Below are 6,647 nucleotides of genomic sequence, written 5' to 3' on the forward strand. Positions count from 1 at the left end.
TCGACTCCGCGCAGACTATAGAGTTAGTCGGCCGATAGTTGGGCCCGATTTTAATTTGTATGAAGAATCGGCCGATTAACAGCCCGACCCAACTAAGTATCGGCCGACAAAAAGTCTGTGGTCTGTGGCTAGGCTTACAACTATGTCGTTGTCGTCCGTACTATCGGCAACAGTGTTAACTGCCCATTGCCAGTCATGTTATCTCGTTTTATCGCAAAGAATCACCATTTGATTAGAGCGAGAGCAAAAACGGAAATGGATAGTTAACAGTGTGGCCGTACATTTAAATTTATCTAATGAGAATTGATATAACATTTTGAGGGACTTTTGTAAAACGCGTTTTAGATATTACTACATTAACTTTATCGGTCAGCTACCAAACCAATCTTTTAAACCAGTACTCGTACATCCACACAGTAAAAAGAAAGCAATGTTTCTTTTATACCAAAAGTAAAAACAACTTGCCCGAAACAAAAGTTCGGGAGAAAAAATGACTTGCCCGCTCTAGAACTGTGGAGAGCCCCGGACGAACAATAAAAACGTCCTGCCGGTACAATCCCTGGAAATGTTTAGTGATGGGACAATGCATATCGATAGATGGGAAATTAGTATGTATGTATTTAATCAAGTATCCATACTTAGTTGTGTCGAAAAAATCTAGGAAGAAACGGAAGATAGGACCTTTCACTTTTGGATCTCAAATTATTTTTAGATAAAGGCCTAATGCGGCCTAAGGCAACTTACCTTACATTTAAAATATTTTTAATCTCTTTCGATACAGATTTAAGACTTTAATTTTGCAATAAATCCCGTAATTAAATAGAAATCAATTAATCGACTCCAGACGTCCATAACTAAGTTTTCGGTAAATGTGCCTGTCACGCTAATTATTTATTACGGTTAGAGAATAATTTAATTTCCATAGTTGTTATACTTATTGGAAAAGATACAACATGATACTCGTACCACGAACGATCATGTATTGTAAAGTTTTGAAGTAAGTGAATGAGTAAAATCAAATTACTCGTACAGATATTTTATCTCAAGAAATCGTGCACAAAGCTTACATGCACATTATTTTTGTGTGCGTAAGCTCGGGAGCGTTGTTTTGTTAACCCTACAGTTACGCACACAAGAAGGCGTGTCTATACGCAACAAGTACATTGTATGAGTATGCCTCAAGCGCTTTTGTGATATAAAACATTGTAAGTATACATTCTAGTTTGTTAATCCGTTAAACAGGCAAAGGTAATCTATCGATAAATCCCACGCACCACACTATCGCCACAGCAAATGAAATAATAGAAGGCTACGCAACAAACGTCATAGCGTAGGTAAAAGCATTTCCGTGTCCGAACGTCGGCGGCGACAGACGATTGTCGGATACGATTAAAAATCGGATATACGTGAGTAATTGGATTCAGAATAAAAAGTAATTTATTTTCTCTCCAAAAAGAATTATTTTTGAGAAAGAAATGAACGCATCATTGCAGAACTTTTAAAAGCATACAAAGACTCCTTAGCAATAAATAACGATGACAGTGTGATTTTTTCTGTCTGGCAACAATTTGACAAACAGTTCTAACGTCCTATGTAATTTATGGAATATTATTCGATAAGATCGTTTATTCGTTTCAGCAAAATAACTTCTGGACTATTAAGTAGATACTGAAAAAGTATCAAAAAAATTAAAATCCACCCGTATCTAAAAATTCTGAAGTAAAATCTAACGACCATAAGATTTTACAGCATTTTTGATAAATAATTTTGGTTTAAGTATTTTTACTACTTTTTCAGATAAAACTGTTCTTAGTTAGGGTGGATTGACGAATAAGACCACCGGTTTAAAATCGGCACGTCATCTGATAAAATTATGGAAACGTGCACTGATACAAATGTTCCCATTTGGAAAATTGCACTTCGTGGAGATGTTTCGTTACAAAGGACTTTTAGTAAAATCTTGTTTATGGTCATAATTTATTACTTTTTAATTCCATATCAGTTGGTGAAGACTAATTTATTTTTTGCTTTGGTAAACTAATTAAGTAAAACTCTTTGTAACTAATGTTCATTGATTGTTGACTAAATTTAAAAAAAGAGGAGGTTTTCAATTTGGTGTTTTTTTACTTCACTGCCTCGTAGTAAATAAATTAATTCTATTATGAAGCCACGATAGCCGAGCGGTGAAGGGGTTGGACTGGTCGACTCGTGATCCGGGGAACGCGGGTTCGGTCCCCGCCGCCGCTCGACTATATGGTGGTGAGCTCACTCGTGACCTCATAACACAGAAGGAACCCTTCTATGATCTGAGCCCGTGACACAAGTATAATTAGCTCAGTACGAGGGGCTAACGGGAATATTAGGAATTTGTGCAATAACAAATTACTAATAATCTTTAAAAAAAAGGTTTTTTTTTTCATTTTTGGTTCAATTTCTGGTGTCGGATTAAAATTGTGTTACTATTGAGTTATTTTGTTGTTTCATAATGGCGCCACTATTTTTTCCCCACCAGAGCGCCGTCACATTTTAGTTTTAATCTAGAAAACAATTTGCGGCTTCACAGGACGCTCTCGCAATGCAATTGTTGCAGACCATTTACCAAATTGTACTTTGTACAGTCGGCCGCATGTAAATTGTTGTTGCGAAATCGCTCTTATGTCAACTGTATTAAGATGCTACAGTATTTCAGTTGATGTGCTGAGAACGGTACATTGCGTTATGATATTTTAGTGCTACAGAAAGGATGAAAATACTTTTCAGATTAAACTCGGTGTAGAGACGTGTCTCAGTAAAGTCAAAGTCAAAATTTCTTTATTTGTATAGACTACTAGCTGACCCGGCGAACTTTGTTCCGCCTTATTTGGCAATAAATAAGCAGACTTTTTTTTTTAATTTCGAACGGGATAAAAAGTATCCTATGTCCTTCTCCTGGCTCTAAACTACCTCCCTGACAATTTTCAGCTAAATCGGTTCAGCCGTTCTTGAGTTATAAGGGAGAGTCCGCTAATTTGGACCAGTTTTTTTCAATCTCATTTTACACATAGTTTTCTTTTGTTTTTGCTAATGTCCATGGTATATAATAAAAGATACATTATTCAACTTACTATTTCATAAGTATTAATTAACATGATTGTTGTATATTTAGCACAAATCAACAAAGTACGAGTTCAGAGCTTCGGTCCAATTTAGCCAACCGGTTTGATAATTTGTACCACAGGGTTACTAAATTGGATTTCAATAAATTTCAAGCCTATAAAAAAACTATGGCAAAATATTATACGATACATTTTTAACAAATAAGGAAACGAAAAGGAACAGTAGTTAATAACATAGACAATCGATATTGTTTTACACGTTATCACGATTTTGAGTATAAGTTTTGTAATTCCAATTATCGTAACGCATACTTGTACCTAATCTACTTTGCCAGTCTTTTGCTTTCATTTATTGTTAGTCAAACATAACTACGCTATTATAATTGCAAAATATGATTTACTAAAAAAAATTTCAAAATCCTTTGGTAAAGTTCCATACAACTTGATGTGGTACAATTTAGCCGACTAGGTGATAGTGCTTTTAAAAAATCGGTAAAAAATATAGCTTATAAATACCGAAAAATGTTTCAAATAATTGTAATCCACACTAATTTACGCTTCTAAATAATATATTAGAAACACCCTGTGATTAAATTTAACAAAATAACAAACTAAACATGTATTGTCAAAAGTTACTTGAAAACAATGAAAAAATACTTTTCAAAATAAAACACACGTGTTAATTGTCACGGCAAAAACCACATGGCCGATATTAATTGATTTTAGTTGTGTATCGCTGAGTGTTGCAATTACAGACATTCAATAAATACTTGACGAAATATGAGGGTGGTACAATTTACCCGGCGGTACAATATACCGAACTCTCCCCTAAGTGGAGTAACTGTGTTAGTTACTTTGCTAATGACTTTCTTTTATATATATATAGATTTAAATAGTACTTACAAATCGTCAAATACTTTGCTCTTAAGGAGCCTCTACATGTCTCTCTTTATTACTTTTAACAATGTTTTATAAAAAGTTTTACCTTGATTTTCTGAGCATATTAATAGTAAATCTACTTGAATTTATTTTGCAAAACAACCAAGATGCAAGTAGATATTTTACGATGTTAAGAGCTTGTAAAATTTTCACGAAATACTCGTATATTGATATTTTGAACTCTTCTCCTACAGCGTAAATTGTTGTGTTAAATATACACCTTTATTATAAGCACATAAAATAATTTCATTATGTTCATGCTAGCTAGCTTATTTACACAGGATTTGACATAATTTTTCGATCGATGATTAATAATAATTGTATTAAAGTTACATAACTGAAGAACCTTTTTTATTATACACGGGTTCACCCTGATTCTTTTAAAAGAAGTCAAGAACAGTACCTACATAATAGTTATTTAGACAATCATCAAAGACAATGGTAAATAAAATTATTTAATCAACAAAATGGTAAATAATGATTTAATCATCATAAGGTCATTTAATCTCCACATCATGAGATGACGCTCTCTAATTTACTAGAGTAAAATGAAGGATTTTTGCAGCCTTCATATGTCTCATTTCTCTTCACTCCACCAACGCAAATTACCCTACTTCACCTACCTCCCTCAATTTCACAGGAACCCGTCATAATTTATTCCATGCAGCCAAAAATTCCAAAAGCCGTAAACAAAATGGAATAACCAATTTATGATTTAGCAATTTTCTATACAGCAGATAAATGTCGGCTGGCACTCGTAAAAAGGAGCATAAAATGCGAATGAAATTCAATCTTATAACTTTTTAATGTCCACGGCAGCGGCGAGGCGGACCATGAAAACTTTAATTGTGTTTCTTTTGTGTGAGTTACTTCTTTTGTTTTGGGAAGGTGTCACAATTTGTGGCCAGTGTTCATTTGTTTTTGTGTCACTTTTCGTTACGGTGTAAATAGGTTTTTACATGAGGGCACCACTTTTTTGGTACGGGATAGTTTTTAAAAAGTTTTTGGGGATTGACGTTAGCATTCTTTTGTTTCAACAAATCTTTTGCGCGGGAGACAAAACTAGGTTATAGCTTAAAGTCTATCTATGACGCATTTCACGTCAAGACTATGTAATAGATCTACTTGACTATCACGTTTCTTCTATAATCTAACTTTTTTACTAAGACAAAAACAATGTTGATAATGCATTCGATTTTTGAGAAAGAAATCATACATTCCAATTTAGATGTTAAAGTAGCATCATACTAATAACCAAAATGTTCTCTGATTTATGTTTTGTTCAAAATGTTCTCTACTTTATTCATTTCACAATTCGCACAATCGTTTGACCTTCTTGATTTAAAGTGTTTTAATCAAGCAAATTAGACTCCGTTTCTTAAAACCAATAGTCTATGTTATACAACTTCTATCCACTCAGCCTACTGGGAAATCTAGCCAGACCCAAATAAATCAGTTTCTTACTCCTTTTTAATTTTCTTTCGCTGAAGAATTGCTTCGGACTGAAACAACAAATGTTTAAACAATCTTCTAACCAGAAAATATTGCTTGCCCCGAAGATTTCTGCTGATTTCACAATGAGTGAAAACATAATTAAAGTATACTAACAGTAGTATTTCTACCATCTGAAAGCTTTATTTTTTATAAAAAAAAAATGTAAAAGTCGAGCATCGAATGTAATAATCCATAATTTATTCTGGAGGTGAAAATTTCTTTGTTGTGACAACTTGATTGTGAGAAAATAATTGGTGCCTTTTGTACAAACAACTAATTTAAATAGGGGACACCTTTTGTACCGAAAAGTCATCCAGTATGCATTATCATCATCATTTCAGCCACAGGACGTCCACTGCTGAATATAGGCCTTCCCCAATGATTTCCACATCGCTTGGTTGGTAGCGGCCTACATTCAGTGCCTTAATACTTTATGAGGTCGTCAGCGCTATACCTACTATGCTAGCACCCCTTAAAAAATTTCACGTTACAATCACATCGGTTGTGTATATAGATAGATAAAACGTTTATTTGCATAACAGAAACACACATTACAAACAGAAAGTACTAAAAGTAGGTTAGTACCTAGTAATAAAATAGTACCCACAGGACAATATGACATGGTATGGTGAAGCAGAAAGAAAAAAAGAAAAAAAAACATTGTATCTGTACTTATCTGTTGTTCTTCTGTTCCAATCTTTTTCTTATACAAAAAAAAAGTGTGTTAACAAACCTACTTGGTCTAGCTGCTTTATTACGACTGGAGCTAGATTTGAAAGCTTTATTTTATTTTTAACCTTATTTGCTGACTAATAAATACTATACTGAACTGGATCGGTTTAATTAATTAAGACAAAGAATACTAGCTCGTATGTTCCAATTATTTATTTATAACATGTTCGTTGCTTGTTGAGTTGATTGGGTTGCTTTGTTTTGCATATTTTTTTAGTAATTTGAGCTACTAGTTTGTACCGTGGACTATTTTTTGTTGCCAAGAAAATAAAGTATTTCACAGCACAAAATAAGATCTACTTTTTAGTCAATTGATGATCTAAACTTATCCTCTATGTAGGTAACAGTTTCGTTTTTTTATACGTATTCGTAGCTTATGTAGCTAAC

Source organism: Ostrinia furnacalis, unplaced genomic scaffold (assembly GCF_004193835.3).
Source record: "Ostrinia furnacalis isolate ACB-3 unplaced genomic scaffold, ASM419383v2 OfSCF0954, whole genome shotgun sequence".
NCBI lineage: Eukaryota > Metazoa > Arthropoda > Insecta > Lepidoptera > Crambidae > Ostrinia > Ostrinia furnacalis.